The 24,084-nt window shown below is 42.8% G+C and overlaps 1 protein-coding gene across 3 annotated transcripts in view; it reads left to right on the top strand.

The window, feature by feature from the left end:
- NAV3 (neuron navigator 3) overlaps positions 1–24,084 on the top strand; it is a 1,044,290-nt gene that overhangs the window by 46,752 nt on the left and 973,454 nt on the right. For all 3 annotated transcript variants that reach the window (XM_061639678.1, XM_061639673.1, XM_061639674.1), the window contains exon 3: positions 21,463–21,554. The gene's annotated coding sequence lies outside the window, so the exon portion shown is untranslated. The remainder of the gene's footprint in view (positions 1–21,462; positions 21,555–24,084) is intronic.

The following is a 24,084-nucleotide window of genomic DNA, read 5'->3' as shown; positions in this document are numbered from 1 at the left end:
TGAATGTTGCTAATGCATGGTGACACTAGAAACCTACAGATTTCTAGGGTTTAAGGGCACTTTCAGACCATGACAACATTTTCATTGTGCATTCATGGTGATTTGTGCTCATGATGCTATCAGGGCATTCCCACTTTCCATACAGTTTGCACCTGAAAATGTTTTGGGGTAGTCACACTGCTTCATTTCCAATCAGTGCGTATCCCATTACTTCCTGCTGAAATCATGTAACTTTTTATATCACAAATGTTCTGCTTTATTTTTGTTCTTCTGCAATAAAGTGATAGTTATTATTGTGCAATAATGTGGTAACATTGGGGAAGCATTGCAGAACAAACTAAAGCAGAATATACCTACTACTAATACACCATTATTGTGTCAAGAACAGTTGCATAATACACTCGCAATAAAACACTAGTCTGGAGGGGCCAGTATTGTAGTGGCAAATTCAGAAGTGCAGGGTCCCTTCATGATAGTCACAGCTATGCCCCTCCCTCTTTTTTTGCTGCTGGGTAAAGAATGAGATCCTTGTTAATGCCTTCTCCAGGGCCGGCGGGAAAGGGCCCAGGCAGAGCTTGGAAGTAACTAGTTACAAGTAACGAATTACTTGTAATTCATTACTTTTTTGAGTAACGAGTGGGTAATTCCTTTACATTTTGATTGTAATAGAACTAGGAGTAATTTTACTACTTTTGTGGAGTAATTGTAATGTTTCCAGAATTACTTTTGGGCATTACTTGGGGGGGGGAGCAGGGGAAGTCTTCTGCTCCTCTGATTTGTGGATGAAAATCATGTGCCTCAAACTGGGCTTCTGTGCAGTGCCTCTCTTTCCTCATGCTCTGTGGATGGGTAGGAGGTGATGAGGGAGGAGGCAGAGAGTGGAGAAAACAATTAAAAAAAACAGTTAGTGATGGTGAAGAATGGAGTGGAGGGGAAAAGGATCAGGAGGTCAAGAACATGGATAAAGGAGGAGAAGGAGGCAGCAGCAGAATGGAGATAAAGAATTGTGGAGGTGAAAGATGACGTGTGTGAGTGAGTGTGAGTGTGAGTGCGTGTGTGTGTGTGTGTGTGTGTGTGAGAGAGAGAGAGAGAGAGAGAGAGAGTGTAGCCTCTCTGGCTACTGTGCTGCATTTGCAGTATTTTAACTTTTTTGCATTTTGGGAAAATGTTTGCTTGAGTGAGTGTCCCTTAGTTGGTGGCAGGGCAGGGTCTGGGAGGTGGTTAAGTGAGAGAGATTATGCTTGCTGGCTGATTGGGAGGGGTTGCACTTGGTTTGACGTGCTAAGGTCTGAGTAGTGGCCTCTGCCTCCCGCCCCACCACCCTTACCAGCGGAGAGACCACCACTGCTATCTTATGAATAAAAATAATTATTCTACTACCTCTATATATGTTTGTTTATTTTTAATGTTGTTTTAGGCTACGTAGATGTGCAGCAGCCAAGGCCAGCACCTTGTAGGCAGTTTTTTTAAAGTAACAAATGTAATTGTAGTGATTACTTTTGAGTAAAAGTAAAGTAATCACTTTCAGAGCAATTGTAATTGTAACAGTAATTACTACTTTTGGGGGCCATGTAACTGTAACTGTAATTTATTACTTTTTAAAAGTAATCTTCCAAGCTCTGGGCCTAGGTCAGATTCTGGCTGAGGGCCTCTGCAGCCCAGAGGGGCCCTTGTTAGGGTGGGAGAGTAGCTTTCCCCTTCCACAATCTGTGGCAGGGTCCCTGCTGCGGATCGCAGGGAGGAAGCTTCCAGGCTGCCTATTAACTTGCTCCACCTACCTCTCTCCTGTCTTCTGCTGCTGCACTCACTGTGCTACCATCAATCCAGATGGCGGCAGAGTAGTTTCTCAGCTTCCCCTTCTTTAAGGAGCTGATGCCCCTAGCGCCATCTTGGTTGATGGCAGGCATGTGCATGCACGTAGCATACCGTTCATGCATGCCATCAACCAAGATGGCAGTGGGGGCATCAGCCCCTTAGAGAAGCCTCCACCGCCACCTTGGTTGATGGTAGCCCTGTGCGCACAGCTCACACAGCAGCAAAAGACAGGAGGTAGTTGGAACAGGCAGGAGCCACAACAGCAGACATCCCTAGGAACCAATAAACATGAAAGGGGAGAGTGTTAGCTCTGAGAAGAGTCTTCTCAGTTGCTGACTCACCTCCTTTCACTCTGATCGGCTCCAGGAAAGGACAAGGAAACATGTTAGAAGACTCTTCTTAGTGGCTAACTCACTCCCCTTTCATGCTGATTGTCTCATAGGATGCTGGAGACATAGGGACCTTGCTGGGACCCTGCTCCCAAACACATAAGGAGTCTACGACCTCCTGAGACCCTGGACGGCTACACCACTGGGAGCTGCCCATACCAGGCAATATTTTACAACTGGGAAGCAGGATTATTTGGGCAGCCTGCTACAAACAAAATAGAAGGAAGCAAAGTTTATCTGCATAAGTGTGCATAACTTTTCAGAAAGTTCTACCCAGGCAGAGAGAATCTCCACCCATGCATCTGATTCTGCATTTCTCTGAAAGCCAATGTCTGGAAGAATTTTGTCACAATGTATCTTTAAGAAATCATAGATTTCTTCCTTGACTGAAGAAAATTCATGACTCTTAATATAACCTGTATTCAGTTCTCTGCAATTAAATCTGTTTAATAAAGGCCAAACTATGCGTTATATGGGACAGCCATAACTGGATCCCCTGACTTGTTTTTTAAAAAATCTTGGTTGATTTATGGTTATATCCCACTCTTCATCGAAAAGTGGTGAAAAAATCATAGTATAAAACTAAAAACAATAAAATAAATTTTCAGCCATGTATAAAATACAGCAGAAGACTAAAAACAATAGCAAAAATGGCATACACAATAAGAATACTAGATGTAAACCAGGTAGCTGACAATCCAGAAGCTTGCCTGGGCAAATGAATAAAAGGAAACGTCTGAGCCTGGTTCACAGATCTCCCCCACAACTTGTCATTACTTGTCAATAAGGGTACAATCCTATGAATGTCTACTCAGAAGAAAGCCCTATTGAGTTCCATGGAGGTTACTACCAGGTAAGTGTATATTGCAGAGTTCTCCAAACTGTGGTCTGTTGACCACCAGTGGTCCATGAGCTTAATTCAGGTGGTCCACAGCATGTCTACATGAAATATTTACATTGATGTGTAATTGTATTTTTATTGTTTCTTTTGTTTCTTATATTGTATTTTATTATACTACAATTTGACTTCTGTGGAATATAAATACAATTGAAAATCATACAGCATCTAACACAGCACATTACAATTGCTACAATACACAGAAGAATCATGAAGCAGTCTGCCAACAACATCAGCAATTGTCAAGTTGTCTGTGGAGGGGGGGAAATTTGGGAACCACTGGTGTGTTGCATTACAACCACCACATTTACATATGTAAACAAAGAAGAGTCCCAGCCTAGGGTAGCCATGTGTCTTACTTTACAGAGGACAATCTTGTATTTGAAAGGGCCCTATTCTATTTGAAGGACTGTCTGGTCAAAGACAGGTGTAAAGATACAGAACCACAATAAGGGAGAGTCTTGAAGTGGTCTAACAATAGTTAGCACCTGGGTAGCAGACTGAGGAGGCACACAACACAGCTGATCACAGTCTTCCCCACTATGGTGAGATGTATGATGTTTCTTTTTAATTTACAGTATTTTTTTTCTAAATTTGCATTTATGCATATAAATTAGTATATGCAAATTTGACACAATTCCATGTCCTATCTCTCCTTTTTTTTTTTTTTGGAGAAATATTTCCAATTTTTGGCAACACATAAGTGACTGCTCTAGTCCAGCTAAGGTGATGTCCTGCACCAGAAATCCCATTTACCTATTTATATGCTTGCTTACTTACGCAAAACCCCACATCAGAGGTTCAAGCCCCTGTGAACCTAAGCATGAGTAAAGGCAATCCTATCAACTAACATCAATGCATGCACCCATGGAAAACTTCCCCCTTATCAATAATAAGCTAAAGAGGTAAAGTAGATAGAATGTTGTATTTAGATTAAGGTGACCTGGGTTCAAATTTCCTCTCAACCATAAAGCTTGGGTCAATAATTGTCTCTCAACCTAATCTACCTCCCAGGGTTAATGTGAGAATAAAATGAGGGCAAATTCAGATATGCTTTCCTGAGCACCCTTTTAAATTATTATTACATTTATATCCTACTTTTCCTCCAAGGAGCTTAAGGTATTGTGCATGGTTCTCGTCCTTAAGTAAAGTGTGGAATATACATGTAGTAAATAACATTTTCATTTTGGTTCATATCTTCTTTGCAAGGAAAATGCTTTAAAAAATAAAGATGTGGGAAGGGGGTCTGAGAACAATAATTTCACTATGAGGGAAAAAAAGGCCACAGATTTTTAGCCAAAATATTCCTGCAACCTTGTACTGTGGTTGCTATTGCTATTGGAAGCATCCTGGCTAATTAAACGTGCCTTCTGACATTCAGTTGGATACAAAACAATTCCTGCTGCAATTCCAGGAGGAAATATGATGAAATAATGTCCTGAGGAAGGAAAGCTTGTTCTGCAACTTCCTGTACATGAAGAGGAGTCCTTTAGCTATGTGCCAAATGCCTTTTATAAAGGTGAACATTTGCAATGAATATGCCAAACACCTTTGATGAATGTGTCATTTAGAGCTTTGCCACACTACAGAGAAAGCTCAGAGGACCAGTTTAATATAATGGCCGTTGCTTTATGGATGAAGAAGGCTGCCTATAGCACACCATCTTATTCAGTTGGGGGCCAAAGCAATACAGAAATTACGCTTCATCAAGATGTTAATTATGCTCTGTCTTTATTACTTTCTTTTTAACATGTGTTTGGTTATGTCCTTCTCCGAATAAGGAGTCCCAGTTTAAATGAGTCAAGAGATTATTAATAGTATTATTAATACTAATTATTTAATGTGAATTCCCCAGCCATTTGATACTCAGATACCTTTTGTATAAAAAATAATAAAGCTATAATGAATTTTAAACCCCGTTTTGAAAAAAAGTGGAAAAGAGAGGAGAGAGAAAAGGGAACAAACACCAGGACATTTCATATAGAAAAATGCCTTTCAGTAGTACTGATGAGGAAGAAACAATGGATTAAATTAGACAGAGGTACCTTGCAAAGCACATTTTCTCCCAAGAAGCTTCTGTGGCCCACCGATTCCTGCTTTGCTTCTAGCAATGGTGTTGGCTTTTAGAAACCCATTCAGCCTGATTAAACATGACTTTGAACAGTGGGTGCTTTTGTGCTTGTCTCTATAGGTAAAATTATATGGCAGCAGAGTCAACGTAGCTTCCGGTATTTGCCTATGTATTTGAAACTACTCCCTGCCCAAGTATATTGTGTAAACCTGGCTAGATTTATCAGCTGGTCTATAAGTAACAGCAAGAAACCTACATTAGAGGTTGCTAAGTTACAAAGCAGATAAGACCAAGGCGTGTTTCCAAATATATATAAACACTCTGCTTTAATTTCAACAGAAGGGTCTCATGCAGCCTTGGCTGAAGATGGTACCAGCATGGATTAGGTTAGCTTACAAGATGGATTTATCTCTTGCTCTCTGCAGGGCCTCACTTCCAGCTATATTTCAAAGAGGCATTACTGCATTCATATCCTATTGCAACATATAATGTAAGAGAGAAATAATGCCTAATACCCAGCATGGGAGCTTTTTAATGGTAATACACTTTATTTCACATGCCACCCCTGAAGACACGCTGTGCTGGCCTGGAGTATGAGCTCTTGGCAAAATACACACAAATCTGTATATACTGACAACATGAGGAAAACAAAGGTTGAAGAACAGAGATGCCTTCATGTACCCAGATAATGTAGACATTAATCCACTGACTGAGGGAGCGGGATTTGAACTGTGCAAATTCTAGTTCAAAGGAGAAAGCCTTCTTAGTCGTGATGTCTTTGTTATCAATGTTTAGCTAATAAATGACTTAACAGGAAGTGCACAGCTCTGATTGGCTTACCAAATGGATTTGGATTCATCTAAAATTACAGTTGGCACCACGTAAGAGTGATCAGTAAAAGGACTCAAGCCTGGGACCTAAAAGGGCAAGGTCTTTAGTGTAGGTTCCTTTATTCCACTCTTCCATTATAACAAGGAACCTTGGCATATATACAGAGCAATTACCTCCAGCTAGTTATTCAAAAGGAGGTGATCTTAGCATGAGTGCAGGACTGTTGGTCTTTATAGTAACTATTGGCCTCCTGGAGAAAAATCTTTTTTTTTAAGTGCAAGCTTCTGCAGCTTTTGTTTTAATGGGAGAAAAAACAACACTTGAAAATATACTTCTTAAACCAGGGGTGGAGAATCTGTTTTCTGTGCTCTCTGCCATAGCAATTGTGGATGGAGCAGTTGCTGATGCAGGGTAGCTTTTAAGATATTTTCTCAATGAAATTAATGGAAAGAAAACTGTTTCTACCATGTCTGGGGCCAGTATAAAGTTGTACCATCATGAGAGTGAAACATAAGATACAGCATGAGTGTGCTGTTCCCCATGCCACCCATGACTCTGCTCTGTTATTCTGCCAGCGTATCTGCATTAGATGGTTGTCTTCACTGGCCAGCACAGTTTTTTTGTGCTAGCAGCATAGCTCAAGTTTTGCCAGCGTGGAACACTGCTGTCATGGGAAAACACACACACACATTAACTGAAATTGCAGTAAGGACGGGACAGACTGGATGCTTTTTACATGACATGGTATTGTTTTATTGACTTTACTTCAGTAGACAGTTTTGTGAAAAGACTATCTCTACAGGCGTGGCAAATTTGGCAACAAACAAAAATCTTTATATAGCTTTATATATCTCTTTATTTTTATCCTACAGGTCACAGACATCATATACCATTAATGATCTTTTCCATATTTATTTCCAAAGTTTGCTTGTTGTTTCTTTCCGTTGTTATATGCTTATCTCTCTTTTTCCTTTTCCATCTACAATGGAGTTGTGGTGAATACATATGGGCATTCCTCCTGTTGGATGGATGTTGAATATCTTGAAAATAAGTTTTAAAAAATTTAAAAAAGTTTTGCCAGTGTGGCAGGGCTTCTGCCAAATCCTATAGTCATTCAGCTGGCACACCTTGAGTACAGGGATTTCACTCTGTTGTATTGTTTTAAGTCTACTAATTTTTAGACAAAATCAGTTGAAGATAGGTCTATCATATTAGGCATGACAAGCCAAAAATCACCCTCCATGATTGGAGGCAGTGTACTACCACTGGATGATGGGGGACTAAAAATAGGGCATCTGTGAGCTTTCCAAAGCATATGGCTGGCCATTAGTGGACACAAAGCTGGACTAGGTGAGCCCTTTGACCTGATCCAAAAAGGCAGTTTTTGAATCTTTTAAACATAGAGTGACAGTAGATATTTAAAACCTGTAGAGGTGCACCTGAAACTCAAGTTAAACATCATGGACATTCACCAGCATTCCATCTATATTAAAATAGAAGGTTAATATTATAAGGACTGCAATAGCACAGTCCACTTTCATGTAGAGGCTTGCCTCTTCTAACAGCTCAGAATTCTGAATCCTTTTGCTATTAAGAGACTCTTTAAGAACGCACACACAGAGTCCCACAACTTTGGGTAATGTTCTTCTTTTTCTTTTCTTGCCAGCAGAATCCCTCTTTACTGTAACAGTCTCCTCAAAGATATTTCACTACCAAGAATATGCTAAAAGTGCTTTCGTGTTTATTGTGATTTATCTAGTGCCTCCATGCTGAGTTACCCGCCAGAATCCGGAGAGATCCTCTGTAATGCAAACCATCTTTTGGTGGTTCTTACTATAGCTGTGACAGGCAAGAGAAGTGTTTTGAACACACACCTACATATTCCTTTCAAATCAGTCCTTTACATAGCCTGGACAGTCTGCGTCTGTGTTAGAATTGCTTGTTAATTTTTTTTTAAATAATGTTTTTAACCCATTTAAAAAAAGATATTTTTAAAGGCTTTTTAAAATGTTTTTAACATTTTGTTTTAATGTATTTTAAGGCCTGTTTTTATGATGTTTTAAAGTGTTTTTAGCGCTTCTGTTTGCCACCCTGGGCTCCTGCTGGGAGGAAGGGTGGGATATAAATCAAATAATAAATAATAAATAAATAAAATAATATCCAGTTATAGGATTAACTCCAGTCTCAGCCTTTTAGTCATTAGCCATGTGAGCAGTTATTCAGTGGGTACTATGGGCAATTGATGATGGATTAATCTTGCTAGCTGTCACCTGTTAGTTGCTGAATATAATCATTCTTCTCACATCACACTACCAGAAATGTGTGTGTTTGGTGTGATCTAGGACCTTGGCTCACTGGATGACTACATTCTTTGCATGCAGAAGGTCCCAGGTTCAACCCTTGGTATTCCCCAGTAAGACTGGGAAAGTCTACTGCCTGAAACCTAGGAGAGCTGCTGCCAATCAGTATGTAGACAATACTGAGCTAAATGGACCAATGGCCTGTCTCAGGATAAGGCAGCTTCCTATGTTCCTCTGCAATCACAGCTCTCTCTGCCACCATTGCAACTGACAGCTTCATACTAGTATTATTTCCAGTGGATGGGAAAATGGGAAATGCAGCATGGTTGTAGCGGTGAATGTATTTGGACTTTGCTAGGTGAAGCAGCCCCAACACTGCCATTTGTTTGTGTGACCCCACCCTACTTCTCAGTATTAAACTACACACCAACTACTTTTCAAAGGTGACAGTTTGTTTTAGATGCAGCATATTGTTCACTTAGTGTTTCCTTGGAATGGGTGAATCTGTCAATTTCAGTTTCTGGTTTTTTTCCCCCCAATCTTAAATAAAGTTCTCCACATTTCCACATTAGCTGAAGATTTTTTACATCTTCATGAACATTCATCAGCATTTTAGTGTGAATTTCTTCTAATATACACATTTCTGTATGCAATTTTGCCTAGCATACACATTGTTTTCAATAATATGTGCATTTTATGCACAGTTTACCATAGTATATGCATTTTTATACAAATTACTTGGCATTGAAAAATCTGGAGAAGTGCTAATTTCAAATAATGTTTCAGTTTGTTTGTGTATTGTTTCAGGAAGTGCAAATTAAGTAGGTTCACCTTTAAATGTGAACTGAATCAACTTTCTCCCCCAACCCTAGAGTTACCTCCACAATATCCCTGTGCATTTGAGTCTACCTTCCTCCATTTAATACTTTATGCAACTATATACATGATATCTGCCTATATACTTATTCCAGATATATTTGTGAATGGTCTGGAAGCACCCAGCAATGCCCTGTTATTGAAGTGAAGCAAAGGTGGTCCTGATCAGGGCTGGTTGGTTGGGAAATCACTGGGAGCCCTCAATGAAGCTGGTCTGAATATTGCAAAGCAAAATTTTCAAATTGGGAGGTAGGATCAGGGATGAAAGAAGACCACAAACTTCCTGCTGGGCTCACTTTTGCTTTTAGGGGAGGGAAAACTACTTGTTTCATGACAGCTGTGCTGTTCTTAGTGAACTGCCAGATACCATTCCACCCTCACTATGTCCGCTCACAATGTGAAGATGTAGTTTTGTTCTAAGGAAATGAAGGCAACCATCTCTCTCTCTGTCTCTCACTCACACACACACACACACATTCACCAACACATAAACTTATTTCATTATGCTGCTGTAATATTTAAAGGCCTGCAAGCACATGGGAATAAGTTCCATGAGCTTTCCCCACAGGATTGGTGCACTAGTGGAAGAAATGGTGATGATTCTATGGGAAATAACCCTCCGATTGATCCCACCTACATGATTGCAGCCAATTGCATTTTATAACAGTTGCGAGTGAAGGGGCGAAATAAGACAAGGACACATCAGCTTGGGTTGAACAAGGGCCACTTTATTAAACTATACAAAAACACCTTTTAAAGTGACCTGCAGAGGGAAACCTAGGTGTGGAACTATCTATAAGCAAGCATCTTGCCATACAGCTCACGGGCGACCAGCCCCTGCTTGGGACAAGGGCAAGCCCCATCTGCTTACCCCTTCCGCCAGCCACACCCAGTAGGTGAGTAGGGGGGCCTTCTCAGGTCACCACCCCCCGGGGCCGCACAACCCTTGGGTGGATGAGTTAAGTTGGCCCCAAAAGCAGCCCATATCCTGCCCTCAAGCCGCAAAGCTCTGACAGACAGGCCTCTGGAACCGCCAATCACCTCCAAAGGTGCCTAAGGGGGCCACCGAGCTGTCCTTACCTATTTCCCTTTCCGCACCTTGCCGCCACAAAAAGGGGACAAATCTCTACTTAGTCCCCTTTTACCCACTGTACTACCTGCATCAGACAGGTGAACGTCATTGGCCCTGTACAGTTCACCCATCCAATGCCGAATGCAGGGTGTGAAATAGCCAACCCCCCCTGCCCCAGAGTAGCCAACCGAATTTGCCGGTTGACCTTCTTTCGCACTTGGTCCATCCTTATCGGGCTCCAGATACCACGCCAAACCCTTCGCGGGAGTATGTCTGACCAAAGCAGACGTACCCAAGGCCGACGATGCCTTATTAACTGCATGCCATGCATGCCTGCCAAACTGAGGACCATGCCCTTTCGTTGCAACTGAGGGCCATGCCCTTAAGTAACCGAGGCCATCATTGCCTCCTGAACTGCATGTCCACACATGCCTGCCAAACTGAGGGCCATGCCCTTCCGTTGCCTCCTGAACTGCATGTCCGCACATGCCTGCCAAACTGAGGGCCATGCCCTTCCATTGCCTCCTGAACTGCATGTCCGCACATGCCTGCCAAACTGAGGGTCATGACCTTCCGTTGCCTCGCCAACTGCATGTCCGCACATGCCTGCCAAACTGAGGGCCATGCCCTTCCGTTGCCTCGCCAACTGCATGTCCGCACATGCCTGCCAAACTGAGGGCCATGCCCTTAAGTAACCGAGGCCATCGTTGCCTCCTGAACTGTATGTCCACACATGCCTGCCAAACTGAGGCCCATGCCCTTCTGTTGCCTCCTGAACTGCATGTCTGCACATGCCTCCAAACTGAGGGTCATGCCCTTCTGTTGCCTCCTGAACTGCATGTCTGCACATGCCTCCAAACTGAGGGCCATGCCCTTCCGTTGCCTCCTGAACTGCATGTCCGCCCATGCCTGCCAAACTGAGGGCCATGCCCTTAAGTAACCGAGGCCATCGTTGCCTCCTGAACTGTATGTCCACACATGCCTGCCAAACTGAGGCCCATGCCCTTCTGTTGCCTCCTGAACTGCATGTCTGCACATGCCTCCAAACTGAGGGTCATGCCCTTCTGTTGCCTCCTGAACTGCATGTCTGCACATGCCTCCAAACTGAGGGTCATGCCCTTCTGTTGCCTCCTGAACTGCATGTCTGCACATGCTTCCAAACTGAGGGCCATGCCCTTCCGTTGCCTCCTGAACTGCATGTCCGCCCATGCCTGCCAAACTGAGGGCCATGCCCTTCCGTTGCCTCCTGAACTGCATGTCTGCACATGCCTCCAAACTGAGGGTCATGCCCTTCTGTTGCCTCCTGAACTGCATGTCTGCACATGCCTCCAAACTGAGGCCCATGCCCTTCTGTTGCCTCCTGAACTGCATGTCTGCACATGCCTCCAAACTGAGGGTCATGCCCTTCTGTTGCCTCCTGAACTGCATGTCTGCACATGCCTCCAAACTGAGGGTCATGCCCTTCTGTTGCCTCCTGAACTGCATGTCTGCACATGCCTCCAAACTGAGGGCCATGCCCTTCCGTTGCCTCGCCAACTGCATGTCCGCACATGCCTGCCAAACTGAGGACCTTGCCCTTAGGTAACCGAGGCCATTGTTGCATCCCGAACTGCATGTCTGCACATGCCCACCACCTTAGGGCCTTGCCTCAAATACTGAGGTCATTCCCAACTCGGGGAATGACCACCACATGCGGAGATGTCTGCACTGAACCAAGCTGGAACAAAGTGGGTAGGAGCCCGTCCCAAAGTATTCCTCGCCAGCCAAGCCACCACACTGCAGCCCATTGACTGAGGCCTAACTGTAAGCCCAGGATAGGGTGCGCAGCTGCTCCATCCCTGTCCAGCAACATTGCCAGTCCATCAGTGTTATACAGGTACAACTCCCTTCCATGGAGACATCTGATTGCTGGAGGGCCTGTCGAGACAAATCTCCCTTGGATCCGGCCACCACCTCACCTATCCTAAAAGCTCCAAAAACCAGCGTAAGCGCTGCCGCCTGGAATAGTCTGGCTTCATAGCTTGAGGAGCATACTGTTTTTCACTGGCCCACCATACTCAATAAAATGTCCCGTGAGAAAGGGCAATGGGGATCGAGGGTGGCAGGGTGTTCTCTAGCCCACCCAGCTAACATACGGTGGACTCTAAAGTCCCTGGAATAAGTGGGAAAATCATCAGCCTTTACCTCAAAGTGCTTGGACTGAGAGGCCTAGTCTCCAGCCATTCACTAGGCAATCCCAGCAGGTGACTCACCGAATAGGCCACTCTGGTGCATAGCCCTTGCCAGCCCAGAAGTCCTGGGAAAAACCCCTCCTGCATTCTGATAGCTGTTGAGCATGCTGGGGCGACAGACCGGCTTATGGCCATCTTTGACTCTGCTCCCCAATCTCCCAATGTGCGGTTGCACAGCACAGCTGAACCACTCCACCTGAGTCTACCTTACCATGCCCCAAAAGAAAACATTAAAATCTGGGCACTAGAGAACAAAGGAACAGACAAGGGCCATAACCCTACCTAAAATGGACGGGAGAGTTCCCAAGCCTCACTGCCTATAAGTCCAAGCCTGCAGCCAGCACAAAAACCCCGATGCATCCACGGACTTCCAGTTCTACCTCCCAGCCCTACCTAGAGATGCTATGGACCTTCAGCCTGCAGTTCAGAGGCTCTAGCCCTGAGTTATGTCACATAATTCTACAGCAAGTTAGTTAGTTCTTCCCCAGGAGTGTGGGAAAACTAGACCAAATGATTTGGGCAAGAATATAAAATGTAACCTGCAGTTTGGCTCTAATTTCTTTATCAATATTTGATCACAACAAGCATTAAATTATTATACAGCCACAAACCTGAACCTGTAGTAAGGCTGTGGAAGCCCTGCTACGACCTCATAAACCACCGGAAAAGACCTCTAATACCTGGAGGGCAGACAAGAAACACTTTCTTGGCCTAACTGTCATGAAACCCTTACTGACTGACCACAAGAGTATGATTGGTGGTGAATTAGGTGGTATGCCCAGGAAGGTTAAAACCGGGCAGGATGGTCCATTGACACAGCCATTAAGATGAACCAGTTACATAGCCATTCCATAATCTGTGACATCAGGTGTTAACATGCATCCACATTTTTTTTTTACCCTCTCATCCCGACAGCCCCTTCAAGGAAGGAGCTGAAGCGCTCCATGCGAGGATAGAGCAGCCTATATGTAATGCTCTACCTCATAGAATTGACTGAAAAGGCAAAAACCCAGCAGCTATAAATCCCCTTGTATCCTCACAGTAGATGAAAAAACAGATTAGATGTCATACTTTCGCATAGGCAGTGCATTAACTAACTGGTAGAAAGCGATTACTGATTGCCCTTGCGTCTATGCCCAAGACAAATTTCAGAGTGCAGTCCCTTAAGGCAAGCCCTGAGACTACAATATGGGATCCAGAAACTGAAAGAAAACCCCATAACAAAACAAACCTCCCCAGGAACTGGGCAGTCTGCAAGCAAGGTCCCAGTACCTCGAGCTTAACAGGGGAGGAACGCTTTCCTTGAGCAGCTACTGCTGGGTGCTTCTCCTCACTGCTGTGAGGGCCACTGGCCTCATATTTCCCTGTTTCACATAAAGAAAGGAAATAATTTATGAGTAAGCACACTTTCCCAGCCACCATTTTAGTGCAGCTAACCCAGTTCCCCAAAGCACAGATACTGGAGATATGGCGCTGCCACCCATATTTGGCCCACTGCAGCGGCCTCCCCCTTGTAGGCTTCCAAACACCTATCATAATAGATGTCCAAAATGCAAAATTAACATCCTATATCCCTTTCTAGTAAATGATATCATAAATCCAAGAGCAGCAGATGCTGAGGATGTGTTGCTGTCACCAATATGTGGCTGCACTATAGCAGGTTTTCCAACACATATCTAAATAGATGAGCCAATGCAACAGTTGCACGCTATATGTAATTCCAGGTAATGATATCAGAAGTCCTAACTAAAATGTAATTTCAGGTAATGATGTTTCGTTGTTGGTGCCACAATCCTCAGTAAAGGGGGGAAGAGTCTGCCTGGACCTTAAAAGGCAGCCCTATGTCAATAAACAGAGGGATCTCTATTAGGCAAATCGGGCTTTCCTCTTTATTCCTATTCCCCAATCAATATGATTACCATCTGCTAAACTTTCCATTCCTAACTAAATTCAGGTAAATGCCTCTTCTGTCTCAGAGTGAACAAATAGCCTGAAATTAAAGGACCGCTCACTTAAGATACAGCGATTTAGACATTTTCTAGCAAACTGTTATCTCCACCCTTATTATCATATAACTATGAAAGGCCCAAAGGCTAAAAAGGCTCACTAGGCCCCACCAATATACTAGTATATAGTATAATAATCATATAATTAAGTACTTCAAACCTCATACATGCCCGGGCCTAGCAAGACGTTTGTACCTATGCCTGGGCCTAGCAAGAAGTCATAAGCCTCATGAAAGGGCTCTGCCATCACATCATGCATCCACCCTATAATAATATAATAAAGAACCAACCTGTGTATATCATCGGGGGGGGCTAAGCTGGATAACCTGCGGGGGTGGGCAATCCTCCCCCTATGTCTGGGCCTAGCAAAAAGTCATAAGCCTCACGAAAGGGCTCTGCCATCACATCATGCATCCACCCTGTAATAATATAATAAAGAAACAACCTGTGTATATCATCAGAGGGAACTTAAACTAGAAGGATTAGATACAATTTCTTTTGTTCGTCCCTTTTATTCTGATTTATTTTTAATTTCCCTTTATGTGCATGAGTCTGTCTTTAACCAGTGTATTAGCATGACTATATTTAATTTTGTTTGTATATCCAGTATAGTCTCATTTATTTTTAAACTTCCTGTGTCTTTCTTTTAACCAGCAGCAGCACTAACGTCGCGCTGCTCAATAAAAAGCCTCAATCAACCCCTCCACAACTGCTAGGTGGGGGGGGGTTATTGGACGTGCCGCTGCTAGGCCCCACTACGAGGCCCACTGGTCAGGCCCCTTTACGAGGCCTGCCCCAGTCGCAGCCACGCTTCAAAGCTACCACCCAGAGCTGTTGGGGCTCCCAAAACCCCCTCTGGGGGTAACCAATTAGGCCTAATAGGCCCAACCAACGCTGACTGTCCTGCAGCTTTCTCTGCTATGTCCCTTGTCGTCCTCTCGTCGCTCATTGAAAGAGGAGGTAGGAGGGGCGGCCTGGCCTTAAATAGGCCATGGCCCCTCCCCTCCCTGCTGCACATCACGCACACATAACGCTGCAACACACGACGTTGCCCTTAATGAAGATGGCCGCGGCAGCATCGCTCCCTCCTCGCAACTATGCCCCACTTATCCATGCTGTGCAGGTAAGTGGGGCTTCATTACTGTGAGATGAATCCACAGAAAAATGGTTCCAAACAGTGGTGCACTAATATGCCCAAGGCATTTAAGTATTACACATGTTTATGTTTGGCATCCTGTAATGACAACTTTCGTGCTATAGTCTAGGGGCTCATCTATATTGTGGTTTACTGTGTGTTTGGTGCTACTCGCATGGTCCACATGACGTTATCGCAAACAGAAGCTATCACACAGTTTTCCCTCTGTAAATCCATACTAACCCAATCCATTAATAATATGAAAAGACGCTTTGCTCCAATGCTTTTAGGTGGGTGTGTCAGTTGTTCCCCTCTCCACACCTCCTCCCTCCTCCTCCCTTCTTTCATTTTATTTCCTGTAGGCTTACAAGCAAGTTCCAGTTGCTCTCTTCCATTCTGCTGACCTTTTTAATGTTGCAGTAAATTGTGCCTTTATTTCAGCCCCCCTAACTTGTGTGCAAAAGCGTAACATTGCTCAAACAAAAAATTGTATTTCAGCTGTATCCTACCAGGGAAAACACAGATATTCACACTTCTCGGATTTCTTTTTAAAGGAACCTACTGCAGCTGGTAGAACAGACTGAGCATGCTCAGTCACCTAGCAACCAGACAGAGTGGAAACGTATAGGCGGGGCCACAAGGAAAAAGCAAGACTAATCCTCACCAGAGGAATGCCTGCTTGTGTGAATGGGAAAAAGTGATTGGTAGCTAACATTGAGCAGGAACTGCAGATGATGTAAATGAAAAGTGAAGGTAAAAGAAGTGAGTTCCTATGAAGAAATGCTCCCATGTAGATGAGCCCTAGATGTGATAAATAGCTCTGATCTATCAGTCATCATATGAATGGCTTTCTTATCCATTAATGGAGGTAAGCTTTTGTTTTATAAATAATTACTTCAGCTCATTATGTGAATTGACTTTAAAACTGTGATTCTACATACGCTCATGTGGGAGCACATTTTATTATACCTGCTGGTCCACATTCTCCTCATATGCGTGGAACAGACTCTTTTGAGATCTACTTGAAGAATTATGGTATTAAGTAGGACACTTGGTGCTCACAGAAAGGTGTTAGGGAGTCAATTATCCTGCTTCTACCAAACCAAGGATGACAAACAAAGCTTACCTGAGGGAAAATGTAGGAAGATGGAATCACTGGGAAATAGATGGTTTTGGATTTGAATTATTAGAGATGTTCTGCAAGTAGCAAAACCCAGCCCACTTAAGGACAAATCACACCTAAAGTTGGGCAGCTAACCTATGGTCCATGGACTACGTCTGACCCCCAATATGTTTTGGGAACTCCCCAAGACATCCCCCCAAAGTTGTCATTTTAATTTTAAAAGTAAAGTTTTTTTTTATTTGACTGCTCCTGTCGTTCCCCCTTGTGATGCCATGATGCCAAAAGTTTTTTGTAGTCTTCCAACACCCCCCAGGTTTTTCCATTTTTCCCAACGTGGAGCTTACATTGAATATGTGTAGATGGGGGGAGCAGGATCATGCCCACTGATCCAGTCCCCTACATATGTTCAATATAACCTGTGAAAGAGCCAATGCACATACAAACTGTATTTGCATAGACTCTGCATGTGCAACATGGGAACCTCCCTATTCTAGAGCCCCCATTTTTCTGCCTATGCTGATTGAGTTTTATCTCTCTTTTCCCACTGGATTTTATCCTGAGATCTACACTATTCTCTCGCTGCAGAATTCTATTAGCCAATATAACACATCATCATCTTGGCTGCTGTTATGCAGATGTGACATGGGTGATGACCTTCTTCTTTTCAGGACTGATTATGCATGATTGTCAAAGAGAGTCTCTGTGCTATAGATATATTACATCTAGTAACCTCCTACGTCTCTCAGAAACAGCTAGCTTTCATACAAAAATGATACTGTGACTGTTACACTGCCAGAAAATGTGCATCACTGTAACACAATTGTGTGAAAACTTGCTTTACATGGCAAATTACCCAGAACATAAGAAGACTAGGTAGGAGTTCTTTTTCCTCCTTGAAATATATATCTCATGGAACCTTAATACATTGCATTAATTTATGCTTTTGCAATGAGTGATCTAAGTTATTGTAATTAACTGCAAAGTCTTTTAAAATATTCACTTTTAAGGTCTTGGTTCTTTAAAAAAAATCCTCCTGTTGCTAATGGCAATGCTATCCGTGATCTCATCAATGCTGGCAAAGGTGATAGACCAGAGGCATACCTTTCACTCTGTAACTGAACTTGGTTAGTGCTCACATGATTCATACTGATTCCTGGCCCTCCTCTGCAAATCATGCTGGCTCTTCAATTTTGTTCTGCATTTCCAGTAATCAATACAAATCTCTTTGGAAATCACAGTGTTTACATGTAAGCATACACAATGCAGCCTCCCTGGGTATAATGTGAAAACCACTGTGTTCATTTCAAAAGATGAAACCAATTGTAAATAAAGCCGCAGTAGGCGATGGATATTATTTATCTGAATAAAGGTGCGTGCGTGGGCGGGGGAGGCAAATCTAGAGCGATGATCAGTTTTATTTTCTTAGTGTAACCATTTCAGTGTGAGTGTGTGAGTGTGCGCGCGTGTGCATGAAGTAATTTTACATCCCCATAGAAATTCTTCTAACAGCTAAGAAAGGACTAGGAACGTGTGTTAATTATATTACCTCAAGCTTAGAACAATCAGCAGTCTTGCCATCAGGATACCCTGCAGGGCTAGTAGCACACCAAAAGCATTTATGTTCCACTGGGCTGCAGGTTTCATGCAGAGTTCCCTGGAAGATCCAAGTCCAAAATCACCATTCTAGCACTAGATGTGCTTAAGCTCTGTGCAAGACTGATTAGGAATTGTTGTTGTTCTAAATGTAAGGTGTTGGGTATTAAGGCGCCATGTAGCAGTTTTTAGCTCTGCTCCATTGTGTATTTCTGTGCTAAAATTCAAAGTCTCAGATAAGGATTTTTAATCACCATTTTGAATGAGCACATTATATTCCCATCCCCACCCCCAAAATTAGATATGTAGGCATTTGGAGGCACTTCATAGTGTGTCTAGATATAACCTTAAAAACAGAGCCACAGCAAATGTTCTCCCCTGGAGAAAGCCCACCGTCTTCCTGCCTTTGCAAAGTATGTAAGAAGTGATAAACATACTAGCATGTTAAACAGTGATTCATTGCCCACTCTTATTTTTTTTAATGTTATTTATTCTTTTAAATGTTCATGCTTTGCCCTGTTATCAAAACAAAAGGTGCATTTTTTTCTCCTATAAAAGTTGCAAAATTGCTCAAGAGACGGGAAGGGCATGAATTTGTGTAGAGATCAGTAGAGTCCTATGGGTCCTATTTTCAGAGGAACGTCTGCTATTTGAAGGACTTTATTTGAAGCGCTGTCCAGTTTAAGTCTGGTTTACAGAACCATAAGAAGGGAGAACAGGAGCCTTGAAGTTGCTCATCAATAGTTAGCAGCATCTGGTGTATTGCCATAAATCTTTCTCTTGTCTGGCAGATGGTTCTTTTAAACATATCAGGTAAGCAATGAAGGCTGACACCAGCTGTGCCTATAAATATGGTTTATTCAGTTAATAGATATACCTCAGCACTACATAGACTTAGCACTACAGAGCAGATAATACTTCACCATACAGCTACTAGGAGGTTCTTTTCTCTAGATCTTAATAGTAGCAGTTGCTGGGTCACACTCCTGCATCTGGTTCTTAACAGTGGTACATGGAATCTTAATTAAACAATGGACTGTCAGCCCTTTTTTATACTCAATGGGCTGTCCCCACTTCCCAGGGGCTGGTCTCCTGTGCAGCCAACCAGGATCAATCATGTGCCATCCTCCTGACAGCCAGCTGCTGCATGGGTCAGCCTGGAAGCCCGTATTTGGGTGTCCTGCCCAGCAGCACGAGTCATTGCCTGGCAGGCAGCCCCATGATAAGCACATTCCATTTCCATGCATGGGTTTCCTGGGAACACTGCTTATACAGCTCTTCCTGCCGGGCACTGTCCAGCAAGCCACCACTTCTCTTGACAGTCTCTGTGAACTGGAGCCTCCAGCCTCATCCCAGTCTTTTCTAATAAGACTGCCTTCAGCCACCCCCTCTTATAGGGTTGCCAGGCTCAGGGCCTGAGACTGATCCTGTATCTTTAGGAGAAGAGAAAGTCAGCCAAGTGCAGGTATTCTTCAACACTGTAATGGGAAAAACCACAAGGTAGAATTCTCCCTTCCCCCTGCGCAACTTTTAAAGATACAGAAGACCTCTTGGTTGCCAGGCCCGGCCTCTATTTCCAGTTCCTCTGATGACCTCACCGGATATCCTGTCCCCCAGAAGCCCCTTCCCTCATGTCCCACCCTGGAAACGGTAGTCATGTGACCCCCCACATAAACACGTGGCCCCCACTGGACCAATGTGCGTATTTTTACTCAAAACGGGATCCTGGATTGGTCCATATAGGGGCATGTGACCCCTCTATGAGCATGTGGTCTCCAGGGGACCAATCTGAAGAGGTTTAAAACCCTTAGGTCAAAACAGGGTGTCAGACACCCTCTCCAGATGGGCCCAATAGAGATACGTAACCCCTCTACAGCTACGTCACCCAATAGGGGGAGGTTTTGAAGGCCTAACCAATCAGGAGAGGGGACCTGGTACAGAAGTGCATTTTGCATGCCCAGACATGCTCTGAGGATTGAACCTGACTCTGAATCCTAGCAAGACAGAAGCACTGTGGGTTGGTGGTTCCCAAGTTCAGATAATTGGTCAGTTGCCTGCTTTGGATGGGGTCATACTCTCTCTGAAAGAGCAGGTCCATAGTCTAGAGGCCCAGACGACCTCAGAGCTAGGAGTGCCTTTTACCAGCTTCGGCTGGTAAGACAGCTGCGGCCATGTCTGGGCTGGGATAGCCTGACTACTGTTGTCTATGCACTGTTAATCTCCAGGCTGGATTACTGAAATGTGCTCTATGTGGGGCTGCCCTTGAGGTTGGTCTGGAAGCTGCAGCTGGTGCAAAATGCAGTGGTGAGATTGCTCACTGGGGCAGGGTATTGCCAACACGTCACCCAGCTGCTGAATGAGTTGCACTGGCTACCTATTAGTTACTGGGCTAAGTTCAAGGTGCTGGTTTTGGTGTACAAAGCCCTATACAGCTTGGGACCAGGATACCTGAAAGACCGTCTTCCCCTTATATACCCAGTCGATCACTGTGCTCTGCAGGTGAGGGCCTACTGCAGATATCATCTTATCAGGAGGTCCATTCCACACAACATAGGAACTGGACCTTTAGTGTGGTGGCACCTAGCCTTTGGAATTCTCTCCCCTTAAATATTAGACCAGCGCCATCTCTGTTATCTTTTCAGCGCCTACTGAAGGCCTTCCTCTTTCAACAAGCCTTTTAAGTAGAGACCTTATTCCAGTCTGCATCTGTGTTGGAATTGCTTTTTAATGCGTTTTTGAAACTTTTTAAAAATATATGTTTTTAAAGATGTTTCATTTTAATATATTTTTAAGGATATTTTAATATATTTTAAAGTCTGTTTTTATGATGTTTTAGAGTGGTTTTAGTGCTTTTGTTTGCCGCCCTGGGTTCCTACTGTAAGGAAGGGCAGGATATAAATATAATAATTAAATAAATAAGTAAGTAAATATAAAATATATCAAACAAACAAATGTTAATTTCTGGCATGTGTTTGGCCTGCTAGGTTGACTTTTTTTCTGATTCCCTTTGTAAAAACTTTGTAAAAACAAAGTAAGAGACCTGGCTCTCATTTTGTAATTTGAATCCTATGACGTTTGCTGTTTTTTTTAAAAATAATTTTTATTAACATTTTGTTTTACAGAAGAAGAAAGATCTACATTGACTCCAGAAAAATACACAGCAGTCGCAACAAAACAATTCCCAGGATATACTGCTTACAGATAATGGCTTATAGTAAGTCCTTTTACGATATTGCTGTCGATATTTCTCCCATTCATTAGCTAGAACTAAACAACAAAACAATTTAACTAAGTAACTAAACCCTGCAAGGGAAGCCATACAGGTAAGTATTTAAAGAGGTATTAAAGCTGTCGAATGTTGTGCAGCCAGTGATTTGCTATATGCTGGGAGCTAGACCGTCTTGTGCCTGGAGCTGTTGAGAGGGACATAAATTACCAATTTCCATTCACTTCCTAATGCGTATCGGTACTGAGCAAAGAGTAATACAATAAATGTGGTGAAGCATTCCATATCCGTACATATTTTGCTGGAGGGATCATGTTATTTGCTTCATCATTAACAAAATATATGAAACATGTTTGCTTTAAGACATTATGACTGTCCTGGTAGTTGTTCACATCGGGAGGGCAAAATAAAAATATTTTGAATGAATGAAAAAACAAACTTGGTAACATCATGGGAATTCTTGGGAAATATTAGCTCACTTTCATCATTGAATATATAAATAATAATAATTAATAATAATAATTTAATTTTTGTGTCGCCTATCTGGCCAAGGCCACTCTAGGCGATGTACACAATTAAATTCCAGTAAAATACAATTTAAAATACGATTTAAAATACATAGCAATACAATACAGTCAACAATAAAGGATTAAATTACAGCATAAAACAGTATGTAAACAACGGGCGTTCAGTAATAGTGATAAAAGCTTAGCCCACCCCGGAGGTCCCGAAGGCCTGTCCAAAGAGCCAGGTTTTTAATGCTCGGCGGAATGCATCCAGGGAAGGGGCATGTCGAAGATCGAACGGGAGGGAGTTCCAGAGAGTGGGGGCCGCCACTGAAAATGCCCTCTCCCTAGTTCCCACCAACCTAGCTGTTTTCGTTGGTGGTACTGAGAGAAGGCCCTGCGTGGCTGATCTAGTCAGGCGGCTAAGTTGGTGGTACTGGAGGTGCTCCTTCAGGTAAACTGGGCCGAGACCGTATAGGGCTTTAAAGGTTAATACCAACACCTTGAATTGGGCCCAGAAAGCAACTGGATAGCTATTGTAATCATAATTGTGGGTCTTTTAATACTCTGAAGTGGAAAACACATAATTTGAATAAGCTTTGTCTCAGAGCTTGGAAGTAACTAGTTACAAGTAACTAGTTACAAGTAATTTATTACTTTTTTGAGTAACGAGTGGGTAACTTCATTACATTTTGCTGGTAATAGAACAAGTAGTAACTTCATTACTTTTGAGGAGTAATTGTAATGTTTCCAGCATTACTTTTGCGCATTACTTGGGGGGGAGCAGGGGAAGTCTTCTGCTCCTCTGATTTGTGAATAAAAATCATGTGCGTCAAATTGGGCTTCTGTACAGCGTTGTTCTTCCTTCATGCTCTATGGGTGCTCAGGAGGCAACAAGGGAGGAGGTGGATAGCAAGACGGGGTGGAGAAAACAATTGTTTAAAAATTGACAGGAGTGGAAGGAGAAAAGAGCTGGAGGCAATATATATATACAAAAAATATGTGTGTTGAGGTATCATCATTGCTGGGGGTGGGGTGAGGGGATGTGAGATGCTGTTATGCCATTCTGTTAATCTTACAGATAAAAAAAAAATTCTACTACCCTCTGTGTGTGCGTGCTCATTTTTAATGTTGTTTTAGGCTACTTAGATGTGCAGCAGCCAAGGCCAGCACCTTGTTGGCAATTTTTTAAAAAAGTAACTAAAATGTAATTGTAGCAATTACGTTTCAGTAAAAGTAAAGTAATCAGTTACTTTCAGAGCAATTGTTATTGTAACGGTAATTACTACTTTGGGGGGCCCATGTAACTGTAATTTATTACTTTTTGAAAGTAATCTTCCAAGCTCTGCTTTGTCTACTGTGAACTTGTGTTTGCATTATGTAGGCTTATTTAGGAATTATTTGGCCTTCATTCTTGTTCTGAATACCCCTGAGCTGAACTTGCTTGTCAATGGCTAGATATCAGTTTCAAAACTAAACTGTGCATAAGTGTTTATCTTCAGTAAGGAAAAGCTTAAATTATGTTTTTCCTCCATTTGTTTTTAACAAATATTATTCACTAACAATGCAAATCCCCACTCTGTGGAATGGCTGAAAAAGAACAGGGTAGGATCTGTGTATAAGTAATGTGCAATATTATGAGAAAATATAAGAAAACAATGTTTTGTCATTGTCAGCTGAATAAAACTGAGGAAACGTCTGCTCACAACTTGATGCAGATGTGCCCAATCTGCAAACAACGTTGATGAGAATTTCCAACAATGTTTAGAAACATTTGTTGGTGTCTATTTTAAAAGTGCTGGTTTTAATTAACGCTGATGTATTCTACATATAGAGATGGATGCTTGTCCAAAGACCTCAGTCAGATGCCTCAGTTGTCCTGAATGTAATGAACCATGATTTACTAATGAATGAATAAATGGAAACAACAGTTTCATTTTGCATATGTGCAACTGAGCTTTCTTTAGCATTTGTGCTATAATAGTTTCCAGAAGCAATCAGGGCTTAGTACA

The sequence above is a fragment of the Rhineura floridana genome, chromosome 8 (assembly GCF_030035675.1).
Source record: "Rhineura floridana isolate rRhiFlo1 chromosome 8, rRhiFlo1.hap2, whole genome shotgun sequence".
Classification (NCBI taxonomy): Eukaryota; Metazoa; Chordata; class Lepidosauria; order Squamata; family Rhineuridae; genus Rhineura; species Rhineura floridana.
Note: the sequence above shows the minus strand (reverse complement) of the source record. Positions and strands in the feature narration are given on the sequence as shown.